Source organism: Paroedura picta, chromosome 6 (genome assembly GCF_049243985.1).
Source record: "Paroedura picta isolate Pp20150507F chromosome 6, Ppicta_v3.0, whole genome shotgun sequence".
NCBI classification, from domain to species: domain Eukaryota; kingdom Metazoa; phylum Chordata; class Lepidosauria; order Squamata; family Gekkonidae; genus Paroedura; species Paroedura picta.
Window position 1 is genome coordinate 111,942,566 of NC_135374.1, and position 18,296 is coordinate 111,960,861.

An 18,296-nucleotide genomic window follows, 5' to 3' on the forward strand; every position below is an offset into this window, starting at 1 on the left:
TGACAGATTTTATTTTCCTGGGCTTCAAGATCACTGCAGATGGGGACTGCAGCAAAGAAATTAAAAGACACTTGCTCCTGGGGAGGAAAGCTATGGCAAATCTAGACATCATCCTAAAAAGCAGAGACATCACCCTGTCAACAAAAGTGTGTTTAGTCAAGGCTATGGTATTCCCAGTTGCAATGTATGGCTGTGAAAGTTGGACCATAAGGAAGGCCGAGGCTTTTGAACTCTGGTGCTGGAGTAGTCTCTTGTGAGTCCCTTGGACTGCAAGGCGAACAAATCGGTCAGTCCTAGAGGAGATCAGCCCTGACTGCTCCTTAGAAGGCCAGATCTTGAAGATGAAACTCAAATACTTTGGCCACCTCATGAGAAGGAAGGACTCCCTGGAGAAGAGCCTAATGCTGGGAGCGATTGAGGGCAAAAGAAGAAGGAGACGACAGAGAATGAGGTGGCTGGATGGAGTAACTGAAGCAGTAGGTGCAAATTTAAATGGACTTGGGGAATGGTAGAGGACAGGAAGACCTGGAGTATCATTGTCCATGGGGTTGCGATGGGTCGGACACGACTTCGCACCTAACAACAACAACAATTCTGTTTGTCATCTGCTTGCATAATAAACTCTCTCTCCTCAGATTTCCATCTCTTCTCAAAATTGATCTGTTTCTCAAATAGGTTGTTAATTTCGCCATTACTACATCGTCAGCAAGTTTATTCTTCTCATTCTTCTAATCTTGGACAGACATCTGATTTCCATTTTGCTGTATAAGTGATTCTAGCTGCTATTAGGCAATATTCCTAATAGCATTTTTTTATTATTTATTAATCAGGAAATCCCTTTTTCCTGCATCATCATCATCATCATCATCATTATTATTAATTAGATTTATTTCCCACCACTCCCCGTAGGCTCGTAGCGGGTCACAATAGTCCTATCCCCATTAAAATACCCATTAAAAGACTTTAAAAACAATCCCAACATGGCGGAAGCTCTCATTATTCCCACCCCTGCTATAAGAGCAGCAGGGAGGGTGGGGAGCAGATCTAACTTACTAGATCCGGGGGGGGGATGCTGGCACTCATGCGCTGACCCCGGCCTCAACCAAAAACCTGGCAGAAGAGCTCCGTCTTGCAGGCCCTGCGGAAAGCTGGTAAGTCCTGCAGGGCCCGCAGCTCACCCGGGACCTCATTCCACCAGGTAGGGGCCAGGACTGAAAAGGTGACTTTTGTCTTTGTGGGCCCCATGATTCACCTTTTCAGTGGTCAAAGTGAGCTTCAATTCACCTTTTATTGGGCAATATTCACCCATTGGTCTTAGTAGACAAAAGAACATGATCGATCAATTGCTGATAGAGGACTAAATTAGACTTGCCAACTTCAGGCTGGGAAATTTCTGGAAATTTGGGGGTGAAGCCTGGGGAGGGTAAAGTTTGAGGAGGAAGGGACTTCAGTAAGAATGTGATGCTACAGTCTCCACTCTCTCAAGCTGTCATTTTCCCCCAGGGGAACTGATCTCTGTAGCCTGGAGATTAGGTGTAATTACATGAGTTTTCTAGGCGCAACCTGAGGTTGGAAATCTAAGTGTATCTAGGAGCATTCAATCAAAGCTGTGACAATATGACACTATTGAGGAAGCCAACCGTGAAGGTTTTTATTCAATCTCTTTGCCTCAGACTAAGGTTGCCTGGTCCCCCTGGGCACCGACAAGGGGTGGGAGGAGAGGGTGGCCAGATCCACGTAGAGAAACCCCTGGAAATTTGGGGTGGAGCCTGGGGAGGACTTGTACCTCAGTGAGGTACAAGGACATAAAACCCACCCTCCAAAGCATCAAATTTTTTTTTGCAGGGGAACAGACCTCTGTAGTCTAGAGTGGTAATTCCCAGGGAGCCCCAGGTCCCACCTGGAGGCTGGCATCCCTACTAAGATTCCAGAGGGGGACTGTAGACAGTCAGAGGGATAGATAGGTCAGTTATTGTGTGTGGAAATACACAATAATGTTTAATAGTTCCAGCATCTTATTTTACAGTTTGGTATTGTATTTCCAGCTTACCAGCTGAAAATGTTATACAAAGGCTGAAGTTTCTTAATGATTCACTGGAAATCTCAGAAACAGCTCAGAGTTCTTTTAGCAAGCCTGTCTAAGAACTCTTGCGGCCTTCGGTCACGCTACCGAAATCCTTCCTTGGAACAGGAAGTCCACATTTGCTCCACAGACCAGGCAAAAGCCTTGTCAGAATCACTGACACCTCATAAAGATTTGTTAGGGTCACCAGTTCACAGACTTGCAGACAGGATATAAACCATACTGCCAAGATGTCAAACTCCAATGGGTACAAGTGAAAAATTTAACCAAGAGCCTCGAGAGCAAAAATAATGAGCTTTTGGAAACATATTTTCTAACTGACACAACAGGAATTGAAGTTCTTACAAACTTCACCAAGGCTGAATTTATGGTTACCATCCTCCAGGTGGGTCCTGAAATTCCACTGGATAGATAACTGATCTTCCAGAAGAAGATCAGTTCTTCTGGAAAAAATGGCATCCTCAGAAGGTGGACTGTATCAGATTATGTCCTGGCTGAGGCCCCTCTCTTCCCCAATCTTCATTTTCCATTGGCTCTGCTACTCAATCTCCATGAATTTCCCACCCACATTTGGCAACCATCGAGACATTTCAAAATATTCTACTGGGGGAAATACAAATCTTCAGAAATTTCCTGAGGGGGAGTTGGCAACCCTATAGAGCAGGACTGGCCAAACTGGCTCTCCAGATGTCCATAGATTACAATTCCCATGATCATGCTAGCAGGGGCTCATGAGAAATGTAGTCCATGAACATCTGGAGAACCGTAGTTTGACCAGCCCTGCTATAGAGAGTATCCATATGGTGTGATAGTTAAAGTATCAGATGAAGATCTGGGGGGTAATGGTAGGAAGTACATTCAAGGTACAACTGACTTGGCAACCATGGAGGTTTTTCAAGGCAAGAGACATTTGTGTTGGCATACACAAGATCTGTAGGGTGCATGATTCAACAGCATTTGAAGAATATCCTACACGGAGGGAAGAACTATGAAAGCAACTTTGGGCCCCCATAGTAGATAAATAAACCTTATGCATGATTCAGTCATTGAAAGAAATATCCATATAAAATGTATGTACTTGGGATTCAATCACCTATGCCTGTACCCAGGGAAGAAAAACATGTTTTTAAAAAATCTCCCAGAACAGAATTTGCCCAGTTACTGAGCGTTTAGCATAATAGCAATATTTTCCTGTGCCACAAAACTAATATAGAATATGCAGGTTCTGGGTGTTGTAATTTAAAGCCCCCCAAATGTGGAGGAAAATTGTCAAGTGATGTGAAATATTACCAATATGTTGCTCACCTTGGGAAAAGCTGGCAGTTTTGATCTGTTTATCCAGGAAATTCTTCCTCGGGGATCCGAGTCTGACATCTGGGTAGGGTTGCCAGCTCTGGGTTTGGAGATTTTGCAGGTAGAGTCCAGGGAAGATGGGGCTTAGAAGGAACCTCAGTAAAGTATAATGCCAGTCATTCCTCTTTCCAAAGCATCCAATTTTCTCCAGGGGAACTAATCTTTGTTGTCTGGAGACCAGGGCTGATTCTGCACTTACTTTATTCCATTGTCAATCCTGTTGAATTCAGATCAATTTGAACTCGGGTCTTCTTCTTCCCCCCCTCCCCATTGAAACAGAATAGTGTTCTGCACGTGGTTAGGGTCGTTCAGAAGGGGGGGGAGCCAAGCCTCTTTCTTTCTTTTCTTGAAGGGGGGGAGAGGAGTCAAGCAGAGCGAGAGCCTCTTTCTTTTCTTGGAGGGCGGGGGACAGGATTGAAGAAGGAAGAGGAGGGGGGAAATCCAAGACTGACAGAAGTTGAGAGAAATTAGGGGCTTCTCCTTTAAGGCAAGCTTGTCACATGGCCAGCTTTGGCCAATCAGGGAATCTCTACCATGGAACAGAGCCCAGATTCAAAACAGCCTGCTTTCTCCATCCGATTCTTAAAATATTAAAAGCACTCTGATATCGCACGATAAAGGTAAGGTCATGCCGGATCAATCATGCTTGTTGCAGACCGAAAATTTAAATCGCCCAAAATCAAAACAGAAATTGCATTCTGTGTAGACGGTAGGAACTGAATCGACCTGGGATTGGAATAAAATCTCCGTGCAGTTTACACCTAGTTGTTATTCCAAGAAATCTCCCATCACTACTTGAAGGTTGGAAAGTCTAGATTAGAGAAACTTCTCAGTGGGTCTTCTAGTCTTGTACCTGCAGGAGCCTCTTCCCAGCTCATTAGGAAGAGAAAGCAATAAATATGACATCTTTATTTGCCTTTAAACCATTTCTTGGAATCAATCATGTGGCTCAGAGTATGAAATGAGGCTTGTTTTAAGCTGCTAACAGGTGTAGGCTGCTTTTCAACATGTGGCTAGTACTGCATGTATTATTTTTAACTGCTTTATACTCATTTAAAGTTTTTAATCATGTGTTTTGTAAGCCATCTCAGTCAGGTTCTAAGCATATCCATTTTCTAAAGAACTGCATGAAGACATTCTCTTGGTTGGACCAGGCAAGCCCAATCTTGTCAAATCTCAGAAACTAAGCAGAAGAGACCAGGGCTGCTGCACAGAGTTCATGGTTCATGGTTGCTACACAGAGGCAGGCAATGGTCAACCACCTCTGAATGTCTATTGTTTGGAAACCCCCATGGTGTCAACATGAATGGGACGTGACTTCACATCACTTCTCACCACCACCACCACCACCACCACCACCATGAGAACCATTCCTCAAGGGTTCCTTGGTAGGTCTTCTGGCTATGTTTGGGACAGAGTGACTATGACCGATTATGCACAGCAGGAGCCACATCAGGCTGCTGCCGGGTCCTTGCCTCATGGTGGCATGTCCTACTGCTTTCTGTGTATGCACGGGGGCAGGAATCTCCTGGCATATGAGGACTGCCCTGATGTAGTGTGCGCACGCACACAATGCTGGGGATGGAAAGCCTAGTGAACTGCCCAGCAGCAGCAGTGGGTAGGAGTGGGGGGCCCCACCACACAATGGCAGGAGAGCATGTCACTCTCCCACCACAGTGAGGGTGTGGAAATACCCCGGACAGCTCCGCAACTGTGCAGAGTTGACAGGGTCATGTGATGTCCCTGCAGGGTCATGTGGTGTCCTCTTCCAATTATGCACAGTGCTGGCCCGGCTTAACACCTAATGGCACCCATGGCATCTCAGGGAACGTGGAAGAATCCATGTTCCCTCACTGCGGGCCATCTGAGGGCCTGAGTCAGTATGGTGGTGACATCAGGGATAATCAGGGATTAGCCCCCACAGCCCTGCTGCCGCCAGCCCGGGCATTCCGCTTCATAAATAATCGGTCTACAGCAGGCTTCCTCAACTTTTTTACCATTGAGATGTATGCTAAGGAGCTGTGTTGGTGGAGTAGACTTATTATATCATACTAGCTTCAAAGTCCATTCCTAATAACGGGCCTTAAAAGGGTCCCCTTCCAAATCAAGTGGGGTGAGTGGGGGGCTGGGCAGCTCATTAGCAGGGCCGACAGAACTCCTTAGCAGTCAGGTAGTCAGCTCCTTAGCAGTCCTTAATGAGCAATCAGCAGGCCGGGAGGCCCTCGTCAGCAGGCCTGGCCTAGCAGGCCAAGAGTCCCTAGTTAGCAAGCCCTTCACCATGATCCTTTGCCAAGGGCCCTCTTCCCTTTCCTGCTGCTGGCTCCAGGCACTGAGGCATCTGAGAGCAAAGAGGCTAGAGTCCAGGGACTCAGGGCAGGAGCTGCAGGGGCAGGGCCTATCAGGGCAAAGCTGGCTGCACCCTGATTGGCCCTATTCCAACTTGGACAGCCGGACACGTCCCACCCCCTAGGCTGTTTCAGAAATATATAGAGGAACAACAATGGATAAGGACTGGTAGTGAAAATAAGGTTTGGAGCTGGGTTCTTGATTGTGATCAGTATCCTTGCTAGATATGAGAAAAATCTGTGACAGAAGTTAGGATTTCACTGAAAACCCAAGCGGGGAAGCCAAGGCTATTTAGTTTCTGCTAGTAATGATTAAGCACGTTTAATTCATTATAGTTATGGTTAACAAAACACAAAGAACTTTTTGTGTACATTTGACAGACTTGTTTTCTCTTCACCTTGTTAAATTGTTACAACAAATATAGTTCCGACATGACTTGTTGTGACTGAGGTAAACCCTGGTTAAAGCATTCTTCTTTTTGGTTACAGATGCTAATAGACTCACACATTGTGTCTCTGGCATACAAGCATTCACATACAGAGGCATTCACCCTGTTTGTCAGATTCTACTAAAAGAGAACAGTACAACTGACCAACATAATCGTTAGCATGTTCAGAATGTTCCCATCATGCATCATTCCTCCTAACATAAAGAATGCTTGCATGCAATGGATATAAGTAAAATCCAACCGCATTTGGATTCTTATGATACTTAGAACTTCAGGAGGGCTGGAAGGCCGTCCCTATCCACCAGCAGGGGATGGGACAGGTTCCCAAATCCAGGCTGTGAAATTCCTTGGGGGGATAGGGATCACAGTGGGATACAATGCCAGAGTTCACCCAACAAAGCATCCATTTTCTCCAGGGGAGCTGACCTTTGGTAGAGCCAGTTTGGTATAGTGGTTAGGAGTGCGGACTTCTAATCTGGCATGCCAGGTTCGATTCTGCACTCCCCCACATGCAACCAGCTGGGTGACCTTGGGCTCTCCACGGCACTGATAAAACTGTTCTGACTGGGCAGTGATATCACGCTCTCTCAGCCTCACCCAGGGAGAGGAATGGGAAGGGAGAGGAATGTTGTGGGGAGAGGAATGGGAAGGCGACTGTAAGCCGCTTTGAGCCTCCTTCGGGTAGGGAAAAGCGGCATATAAGAACCAACTCTTCTTCTTCTTCTTTGTAGTCTGGAGATGAGTTGTTAATTCCAGAGGATCCCCAGGGCCTATTATGCATATGTCAGTTTTCAACACAGTCAGTTTGCCAACCCTTTTAAATCCTTTTAAAATGTTTTTAAAACATTCCCATTTATGCATGAGCTGTGATACTGTGTTGGGTTCCCCCCCCCCCCAGTGATTATGCACCTTTAAAAGGACCTATATTAAGTCTGGGAGGGGGATGAGAGTTTGAGGAGGAAATTCCATTGCTAGGCAATGTCATTTACATTCCAGCTAATTGTTGTCCACAATTAGCATTTCAATTGTAGCCAGTATCTTTAAGACAGAGAGCCTTGGTCTGAGGAAATCAAGCTATGAAGGGCTGATTCCTGGGGAAAATCATTCTAAACTGGCTACCAGAGAACCACCCGGAGTTAAGGCAAAGCCCCTTCCTTCCTAAGAAAAAACCACCTGGGAACACCCAGGCTATCCTCGGGCTATTACGGGCAATAGGAGAATGAATCAAATTTCATGTTCACATGATTGCTGAAATGTTCACATGAAGCAGAAATCAGCAGCAGGCACCTCGAGCCCCCCCCCCCCCCCCCCGCACACAAACACGCACCATGGTCACTGATCAGATGTAAAGCTTAGTAGCCTCAGGAGCATTCACAGAATGCTGTGGAGGACATGCTTACTAATTTCTACTAATTTCTACTAATTTACACAGCAATAAAGTTGGCCAGGTTGCCAGGACAAATGGCATGTTCATGTGATCTCTGACAAACGCAGAGTATCAGCAGCAGCAGGCGCTTGAGCTCCCATTGGTAGATGAGGGACTGCGAGCAGAATAGGGTATGAGACCAAAAACACACTGACATTTATGCATAAAAAAAAACATTCTCAGTGTCATAACACAAGAAAAGTCACTGTGAAGCTAGTTTCAGAAGCCTTGCTGATAAAACACTGCCAGAACTGTGTCCAACGTTTGCAATGCACAAATGAAAACAATATGATGGGTTTTGTGCTGGGAAAACAATGCCACATTAAGAATTTAAAAATAGGACATTGCTTTTGGCAGTCTTTTTGGGAGTTTTCCATGATGCATAATATACCAAGGTCTCACCAGGAGGCTGGCATCCCTACGCTTCAGCCATTGATTAAGGTTAAATTGGTCCTAAATTCATTTTTAAAATGCTCACTGGCTCCTACTTTGCATAGTTGGCTGCATACATGAATATCCAGCCGATATTCAAAATAGACATCAAAGCAATGTGGAGATTGAGATTACTGAATTGCTTGCTGGGTGACGCAACGATCAAAGCGGAGGCATCCAGTGGAAGGAATCAATAGGAGAGGCTTTAAAATGAGCGATCAAATACAACGTCACACATCAGAAGCATTGAATGGTAGGTATAACAAAAAAGATTGCCTGATACTGCAAGAAAAGCGCCGATTTAAGAGGCTCCTGAATAATGCATAGGAAGCCACTTCAAAGGCTCTCTCCTATCACCTGGATAAATGGAAGGAGAGTTTGTTTTATATCATCTTAAACCTACATTCCATAGAGCCTAATGGAATATATGTAAACAGATTCTAAAAGATCTTTTTCTAGAAGCGATGCCCAAGATAATTTAAACTGGAAGTATTATGTCTGAAGCTAGCGCTCCAGTTTAAGACCTCAGGCAGATTGTAAGCTTTCACTTCTATTGTTTTAATGGAATCAGAGTCCAGTAGCATCTTTAAGACCAACAAAGATTTATTCAAGGCGTAAGCTTTCGAGTGCAAGCACTCTTACATGACAGGGAATATATAGCAAAAATCAATTCTCTTACATCAGTAGACTGTGTCATAACCAAATACAGCCAATGATAATCCTTTGCCAAAACTGCCAATCAATCCCCTAGAATTCAGTGTACTTTACAAAGAGAAACCAATATGCTGCTATTAGAGATCAAAGGCTATCACCTCCCCTTATGTTGCTTGCTCCATACAACTGTTTTAATGGAGTAATTGCTGAGTAGTTATAATTACCAGCTGATATTTTGAAAGAGGTACGGAAGTGTGGTAGAGGTGGTGGAGGAGGAAGAAGAAGAGGACAAAGAGGAAGAAAAAGTTGGTTTTTCAAGGTGAAGCTGAAAGAAGCTCTGACAGGAATGCTTGGTCAGAGCAGCACTATCAGGGCTGTGACCGGCACAAGGTCACCTGACTGGCGTCATGTAGAGGAGGAACGGGGAATCAAACCCAGCTCACCAGTTTAGAAGCTGCCTCTCTTAACCACTACACCAAGGTGGGAAATAATTTCTTTCACAATAAAAGTTTTTCATGAAGGTGTCAATTTCATATATTGTAATAAATTCTAACAAAAATGGAAAGACTAACCACCTCTGGTAAGGTCAATTTCGACCTAAGTAGCACCTTCTTCAGGACTTATCTCTGTGTCACCGCTTCTATAAAGAATATTACTTCATAGGAGCTTCTGACTTTTTTTGTTTGTTTGTTTTGCTTCAAATGGTTTTCCAATACCACAACTTGTACTATTTGGCTTTTTCTTTTCTTTTTTTACCAATTGGAGGTTGGCAACCCAGGGCTGGAATAAGTAGTGGCTATTAGGTCAGATTGATCTATCTGGATCCAACCAAGAGTATTCACCAGTTTCAAACAAAATATGCAGCGAATGCAGTCTCTCTCTCTAATATATGTATACACACATACACACACACTAGCGAAAAAGCCTATTGTAATTAAAATACCTTCCCTCACCCCCTGACCCAGGTAGGCCCGCTGAGGCCTGGAGAGGCCACAACAGGCCTTTTTGGGGTGGGGGGAGTGCTGGTGTGCATTGAACATGGTGGTGATGCAGGTCTCACTCCCCTTGCCCCCAGGCTCCGGTCTCCGGCTGGGCAACCGTCTGGAGGCTAGCCCTCCAGCCAGCTCACGCTTGCTGGCTGCCTTACCTCTTGCAGTCAGTCGAGTAGAGCGGGCTAGCAATGGAGGGGGATGCAGCCAGGGGTGGGACAGCCTACCTGATTGGCTATTCATTGGACAGATGATCAATCAGGTGTGTGATGAGTCCCAAGTCCTCCCACCACCCCTTTCCTGTTTTATTTATGGTTTGTATTTGTGTGTGTGTGTATATGTGTATGTGTATGTACACACACACACACACACACACACACACACATATATATATATATATATACACACATACATATACATACATACATGCACATATATATACATTTTTATTTATTTAGATTTTTATATCGTCCTTCCATACGGCTCTGGGTGGTTTACAAAGAATGTCACAGGGCAATTACATAGAATAGTGTAACAATATAACAAATATAACAATCATAACGTAATATGTCAACCAGAACAATATTTTAATAGCAACAGTAAGTTACTATTGGGTAGGTCAGATCATTCGGTCATGGAGGGGGTGGTGGGGCGGGGGACTAGCAGATGATTTGGGGTCAGTCAGCCTCAAGCAAATGCCTGGTGGAAGAGCTCCCTTTTGCAGGTCCTGTGAAATTGTGAGAGTTTGGGCAGGACCCTGATTTATTCAGGGAGCTCGTTCCACCAGGTGGGGGCCAGGACTGAGAAGGCTGTGGCCCTTGTTGAGTTCCGATGTGCTTCTCTGGGGCCAGGGATCTGTAGCCAGTTGGAGGTGGCGGAGCATAAGGTTCTTTGGGGGGTATAGCCAGGGAGGCTGTCTCTCAGATACACTGGGCCCATACACATATTGCAGAGGTTTCATCAATTTCCTCACTCCACCCCACCCCAGTTACACTCTCTTGCAAATGACTGCATTTTCATCAAGCACAGCATATGGTCCAGGCCACCTTTCCAACTTCAGATTTCAGGTCATTTGCATGCAAGTTCACTTCTTACCCATTTTCCATGCAGCCATCTGCTTGGTCTCTCTCTGTTCTGCCCCCTTTTCCTGGAGCTGACTGATTTCTCCCTGTGGCCATCCTTTCATGCACATCCTTCAGTCCCTGCTGTGTGTTCACCTGCTACCCTTTCTTTCACTATGCCTAATTTAGATCTTTGACTTGTAATTTCTGGCTGCTCAGAAAGAAATTGAAGATCCATTTGCTCACAGTCTTCCAGTAAATGTTCACATCATGGAAGACCAGTAAGTGAATTCTTACCAAGTCAAATCTGCAATGTTATCTAAAGGGAGAAAGAATGCAAGAACATACTAGAACTTACAACTAACATTCCCTATTGAATTCAGTGTGACAAGCTGATTAATTTTAGTTCAAGCTAAATAGAATAGTTGAACACAGGGGTGTTAGTATCAATGCTTACAAAATGTCCCTGAGGTCTGCGAACACCTCCAACTGCGAACTGAACACCTCCAACTATTATAGTCAGATATGAACAGAGAACCAACAAAGAAAATTGCTAATTACTTGGGCTATTAATCTGGTCTTGCCAGTTGCAATGTATGGCTGTGAAATTTGGACCATAAGGAAGGCCGAGCGTCAAAGGATTGAGGCTTTTGAACTCTGGTGCTGGAGAAGACTCTAGCGAGTCCCTTGGACTGCAAGGCGAACAAACCCGTCAGTCTTAGAGGACATTAGCCCTGACTGCTCTTTAGAAGGCCAGATCCTGAAGATGAAACTCAAATACTTTGGCCACCTCATGAGAAGGAAGGACTCTCTGGAGAAGAGCCTAATGCTGGGAGCAATTGAGGGCAAAAGAAGGGGACGACAGAGAATGAGGTGGCTGGATGGAGTCACTGAAGCAGTCGGTGTGAGCTTAAATGGACTCTGGGGAATGGTAAAGGACAGGAAGGCCTGGAGGATCATTGTCCATGGGGTCGCGATAGGTCAGACATGACTTCGCAACTAACAACAACAACAATTCATCTGTAACTGAAACAGGAGATTTATGTTTATTTGATATGATAAACTTTTTCAGACACTCCTTTATTAACTGTGCATTACAGGTAGGATTAATGTGACCTGTACATCATAAATGTTAGTCCTTTTTATTTATTTTAATCAAACCTCCTATGGTATGTATCAATTTTAAAACCTATTTAGATATGGATCAGCATGGATTTGTCTCCAACAGGTCCTGTCAGACCAACCTGGTTTCCTTTTTTGACCAAGTAACAGGTTTGCTGGATCGTGGAAATTCGGTTGATGTCGTTTACTTGGATTGTAGTAAAGCTTTTGATAAGATGCCCCATGATGTTCTGATGGATAAATTGAAGGACTGCAATCTTGATTTTCAGATAGTTAAGTGGATAGGGAATTGGTTAGAGAACCGCACTCAAAGAGTTGTTGTCAATGGTGTTTCATCAGACTGGAGGGAGGTGAGTAGTGGGGTACCTCAGGGCTCGGTGCTCGGCCCAGTACTTTCTAACATATTTATTAACTAGGGGCAAAGCCCGTTGACTCCAAGAATACAACGGGCGCTAGAGCTTGGCAGTGGGAAGAGGAAGGGGAGGAGTTGGCCAGTCTGTAAGGGCATGGGGTTGTCATGTGTGTTGTGTGGGAGGTTGTGGTGGCATGGTGACAAATGAGGCCATGGGTGTGGAGATTTGGGTGTCAAGAACCTGTGGTGTGGAATGTTCGTTGATTGTGGGAGAGGACTGACCTTTGGGAATTGTGGCATAGTGGTTACTGATGAGCTTTCCAGAGCCATGTCCTCAGATATGTGAAGGGAAAATCAGACTGGAGACTCTTCTTAGGGGAAGATTTCATGGCAACCAATTCCCCCCAGTTCTGCGTCATTTCCCTTCTTGTGTGAATTAGGCCACATTCACCGAAATGCCCCTCTGCCCTAATACACATAGGGTAGTCACAGTACACAGGTGTCCACCCTGTTCCTTCTGTCTCCCATATTTTCACTGTTGGTAAAATGTTATGTGCCCACATGCTTCTTTCATGGTTGCTCCTTAGAAGAACGGATTTTGTACCCTATTGCTTACTACCCAAAGGAGTCTCAAAGCGGTTTACAAACACCTTTTCCATTTGTCTCTCCACAATAGTCAACCTGTGAGGTATGTAGGGTTGTGAGAGATCTGAGAGAACTGGGAATGGGCCGCAGTGACCCAGCAGGCCTCAGGTGTCTCAAAGCATTTTCCAATCGTCTTCCCCTTCTCTCCCCATGAGGGAGGTGGGGTAGCGAGCCTCACAGGGAAGCTGGCAATCCTAAGAGGAGGACTGTCTGTTCACAGCAGTCTTGACCTTAGTAAGGTTTTTAATACTGTTTTTTTATTTGCCAGGCCAAGGTTATTTGCCAGTTACTATTTCAGTTACTATGTGTCTCCAGACATTTACTTGTTCTCTATTTAGTTTCAGGCTGTAAATATTTATTTAGATCTTCCTGCACTTTCCAGACTCACAGGACTGCTGGTCTGCCTGTCTGTGCCCCAGAATACAAACAGTTGCTGATAAGGGCTGGCCATAACCCATAGGCCAGAAGGGATACTCCTGCACCACTCCCTACCAACTGCAGGCAAAAATGGCTCATTTGAAGGCTGGACTCTGAGGCATTGTACGATTTTGAAGTCCCACATCCAAACCTCCAGGAATATTTCCAACCCAGGGGTAGCCAACCTACAGGTGTGGCCTGGAGAGCTCCTGGAATTACAGCTCACCTGCAGAGTATAAAGATCAGCTCCCCAGGCAGAAAGGGCTACTTTGGACAGGGTTGTGGTAGAGAAGAAACATTTAAGGCTTCCCACACAGGGTGTTGTTGAATTGAAAGACATGAGGCCTACTGCACAGGGTTGTTGTGCAGATGAAACAGGAGACAAAAGAGCCAGCTTCCTCTGCAGAATAATGCTGTGCAGTGGCCTCAAATCTGCAGAGAGTTGCAAAGAAGAAAGACACATGGCTTGGCTGTGTCTAACCCCCGGGCAGAGCAGTATTTTAAGTGAGAAGGGGCTTTTCTGTGGCCTCCCTGTCAGGCAACTGTTTGGCAGAAGGGGAAAGTCCCCCCCCCTCAAAAGGAAGGCCCTCAGGCTCCCCTGCGTTGCTCTTGGAAAGGCCTTTTCCCCTCAGTCAGGGCCTGTCAGAGGCTCCTTCGCAGCAGGCCTGAAGGGGGGGAGGGGGAGCACTCTACAGCCTCCTACCAGCTCTGTCAGTGTTCTGAGGCAATTTGCAGTTGGACATGACAGTTAGGACAGCCTTGGGGTGAAAAGGGCTGGTGCAGCCTCTGTTCTCATCCCCCTTGGCAGCCCTGCTGACCTCCTCTCCCTGCGGTGGTCAGGAGCAGACTGGCAGCCAGACTGGGCTGAGTGAATGGAATTTTGGTCTGTCCTGGTGAGGGGCCAATAGGAAGGCACTTTGCGTGCCTCCCCATTGGCTGCTTGGCCCCGGATGGACACTCGGAGGGCCCAATCAGGAGCCGCTTCGCGGCTCCTGATTGGGCCCTCTGAGTTTTTATCCTGGACAGGGCCCGCCCTAACTCCTCCCCAGGTGGCCTTACTCTTTTATTTAATAGGACCCTGTCCTATTTAAAGATGATCTAGATGAGGGGGCGGAGGGACTACTTATCAAGTTTGCAGATGAAACCAAATTGGGAGGACTGGCAAATACTTCGGAAGATAGAGACAGAGTTCAACAAGATCTGAACACAATGGAAAAATGGGCAAATGAGAACAAGATGCAATTTAATAAAGATAAGTGTAAAGTTCTGCATCTGGGTCAGAAAAATGAAAAGCATGCCTACTGGATGGGGGATATGCTTCTAGGTTACACTGTGTGTGAACGAGACCTTGGGGTACTTGTGGATTGTAAACTAAACATGAGCAGGCAGTGTGATACAGTAGTAAAAAAGGCGAATGCCATTTTGGGCACTGGTCAGACCACACCTGGAGTACTGTGTGCAGTTCTGGAGGCTTCACTTCAAGAAGGACGTAGATAAAATTGAAAGGGTGCAGAGGAGAGCAACGAGGATGATATGGGACCAAGGGACCAAGCCCTATGAAGATAGGTTGAGGGACTTGGGAATGTTCAGCCTGGAGAAAAGGAGGTTGAGAGGGGACATGATAGCCCTCTTTAAGTATTTGAAAGGTTGTTACTTAGAGGAGGGCAGGATGCTGTTTCCGTTTGCTGCAGAGGAAAGGACACACAGTAATGGGTTTAAACTTCAAGTACAACGATATAGGCTAGATATCAGGAAAAAATTTTTCACAGTCAGAGTAGTTCAGCAGTGGAATAGGCTGCCTAAGGAGGTGGTGAGCTCCCCCTCACTGGCAGTCTTCAAGCAAAGGTTGGATACACACTTTTCTTGGATGCTTTAGGATGCTTAGGGCTGATCTTGTGTAGAGCAGGGGCCTGTATGGCCCCTTCCAACTCTATGATTCTATATATTTGTATTGTATGATGTGCATCACGTTTAGATGTACTTATATATTACGGGTCCATGACCATGAATAAGCTATTGATGCACATGGTAGATCAGATTCACTTTCATATGTACTTATGATTTATTGATCCATGACCATGAATAAATTGTTGACTGAAAGATTGATTGACAATAGTTGAACCAAGGATGTGTTCTCTGCAGCGTGGCCAGCAAGGCTCATTTAAGTCTGAGGGAACACATAAAAAGCACAGTTGTGGTTAATTCAATATTACATTGGTTTACATCCGGATTACCTCCCTGCAAATTTAAACTGCTGGGTTTTATGCCTGACATCAATGATGTAATATCCATTGACAATTCTAGCACTCTAAACACTTTAGTACTAAGAACTACTGACTTATGAACTACAATTTAATTTGAATTAACAATCAATTTTAACACTACGCATTAATAATTGGGGAGACACCAGTCAGACCTGCTCCTCCCAGGATAGGCAGGAAGATGACTGGAGCAGGGTGCCTCCCACCACGCAGGACAGGAAGTTGAAAATTAGTCCTGCCTCCCAGTTAAAGTGGTGGGAAACACCCACCGAGGCATCCTCCTGAATATCAAGGGAGAAGGGGCAAAACAAATGGACTGAATAAGACTGTTTTCTGCTGGGAAGGGGATTGGGGGAGACTCCAAGCTTCAACACATCTCATCTACAGCTAGAGATTAAAAACTTGATATAGACTGTCTGTCACCTGGCAAGACTATATTTCCCTGTGTTCATGCAGCGCTTTTAAAAATGCGTGAGATTCAGCCAACCACTTAGAATTGTGCAAATTAAGTTTCTGCTCAACTTGGAAAGCCGGGTTCTATTTAAATTAAATGAATTAAATTAAATGACACATGGTGCTAAACTTGCACTATAAATGATGTGTGCCCCCCCCCCCCTCATTCATAATATTCATGTCTTCTTGGCACAAACTTTGGGTTGAAACTGTCCTTCAAAATTCTCTTTATTCTTTCCCTTAATTCTGTATTCCTGCTCTCCATAAACTGAAGGCAGCACATAATGCTCAATAGCATTTTCCCCCTAAGCTAGCTTTTCTGTGCCATTAAATCCTCCAGCCATTTCTATGATTCCCTAACATTCATGCTATTAAAAAATTCCTTTCTACTGATCCATAAAACATACAGCCTTAAAAGGCATGCATTGGGTCTTGCAGGAATTCTATACTTCCCCTTGCGTATTCAACAAACCCATCTCATAAAATTTTCCATTTCCCTTTTCGAGCTTCAGTCTCTTTCGAAAGCATTACTTGGCTGAAGCCAACAGGCTTTTGGTAGACTGAAGTATGACTTGGTCCCTATGGAGTTTCTCATTTAATCTCCCTCTCTCTGGCTTGCTCTCTCCAACAAGGTTGCTCTCTCAGCTAAGCCTTCTCATTTACATTGGACGTAGGAACATCATTTTAGTTTTGAACCAGTATTCTAGAAGAAACCTGAAGAGGTTTGCAGAACAGAAGGGATGGAGGTCAGAACTGCAGTATGGGTGGCAAGTTGGTTCATTCCGGCATTTTTTAAGAGCCAGCTTGGAGTCATGGCAAAGAGCAGCAGACTCTAATCTCGAGAACTGTGTTTGATTCCCTAATCCTCCTCCACATGCAGCCAGCTGTCCTTGGGGCAGCAACAGTTCTATTACTACTGTTCTTAAAAAGCAGTTCTCTCAGAGCTCTCTCATCCCCACCTACCTCACAGGGTATCTGTTGTGGGGAGAGGCAGGGAAAGGTGCTTGGAAACAACTTTGGAACTCCTCCAGGTAGTGAAAAATGGGGTATGAAAAACGAGTTCTTCTAAATGACAACCTAGAATTAGAACCCAGACCACTCAATCCTGAAAGGGTCTATAAAAAGCAGAATAATTTAGAGTCCCTCCAGTGGATATCTATCAATTTTTAAAGAATTCAGTCCTAATTGGTTGCTTTGGAAGGTGGACCCACTGAAATCTCTCCCCTCCCTTCTCAATTTCCACCCAAAAAACTTCCATGTATTTCCAAACACAGAGATGGTAACCAGAAGCGGTTTACCCTAGTATCATATAGTATGTGCTCTGGGGCCCATGGTTTCAGGAGCCCCACAGTGCTGTATGATTAGGAGACCTTAACACTGTGATTGTTATGGGGTCTTCATACTTACGTGGTTTGCAGGCCGCACTAACGAAAAAAGGGTGAACCATATGCTCTATTAGTAACCAAACATGCACATCGCTCATGGAGCATGCATGCGAATCAAGCCACATAACTGTGAAGGGATATTGTCAATGCAAACATAGCCAAAGTTGCTACCATCAAGTGAAGCATATTTTCTGTTTAGGGTGCATTTGTTTCAGATCCATGATAAGCGTACCACTCCGGAGAAAATTCCTGTGTTTAGCGAACTCCTTCTTAAGATCAAACAAAAGCTGGTAAAAAGAAGCTATTTCTCCTGTATTTGCAGTATAAAAGTTTAACCAGAATTGAAGTACACATGATATACGTGTACTTGAGGCCGACTGACTCGACATCTGCTGGTCCCCCCCCACCTCAGATGCCCCCCTCCATGACTGAGCAATCTGACCCCCCTCCCTCCGGGATATGTCAGTGTTGTTGTTCTGTTGAAATACTGTTCTAGTTGACATGCTATGTTATGATTGTTATTTGACAGATTGTTATAATGTTCTATGTAACTATTTTTACACCATTCTATGTAAAATGCCCAGAGCCGTATGGAAGGGCAGTATAAAAATCCAAATAAACAAATATTCTCTTCAGGGATTATTTTAAAATGTCTTCTCTTTGATATAATGTTCTCAGGAGAAAACAGGGTAGTTAAAAATGCTGATTGGAAGTGGAATCATCTGAAGTAGAAACAGCTTCTAAAAGGGGGATACTGAGGGGGGAAAAGCTTTCTTGCAAAGTTCCTTAGCCCTGGTGTGCTTTCCCTAATGTATAGCATACTTCCAGTGCATTTTTCCTCAGATGAACACCATTTTAGCTGCTGAAAG

General features: G+C 44.8%; 1 long non-coding RNA gene across 1 annotated transcript in view; it reads right to left on the reverse strand.

Moving 5' to 3' along the window:
- The window catches only part of LOC143840781 (uncharacterized), a 51,922-nt gene that overhangs the window by 6,342 nt on the left and 27,284 nt on the right, over positions 1–18,296 (reverse strand). The gene's annotated exons all lie outside the window — the stretch shown is intronic.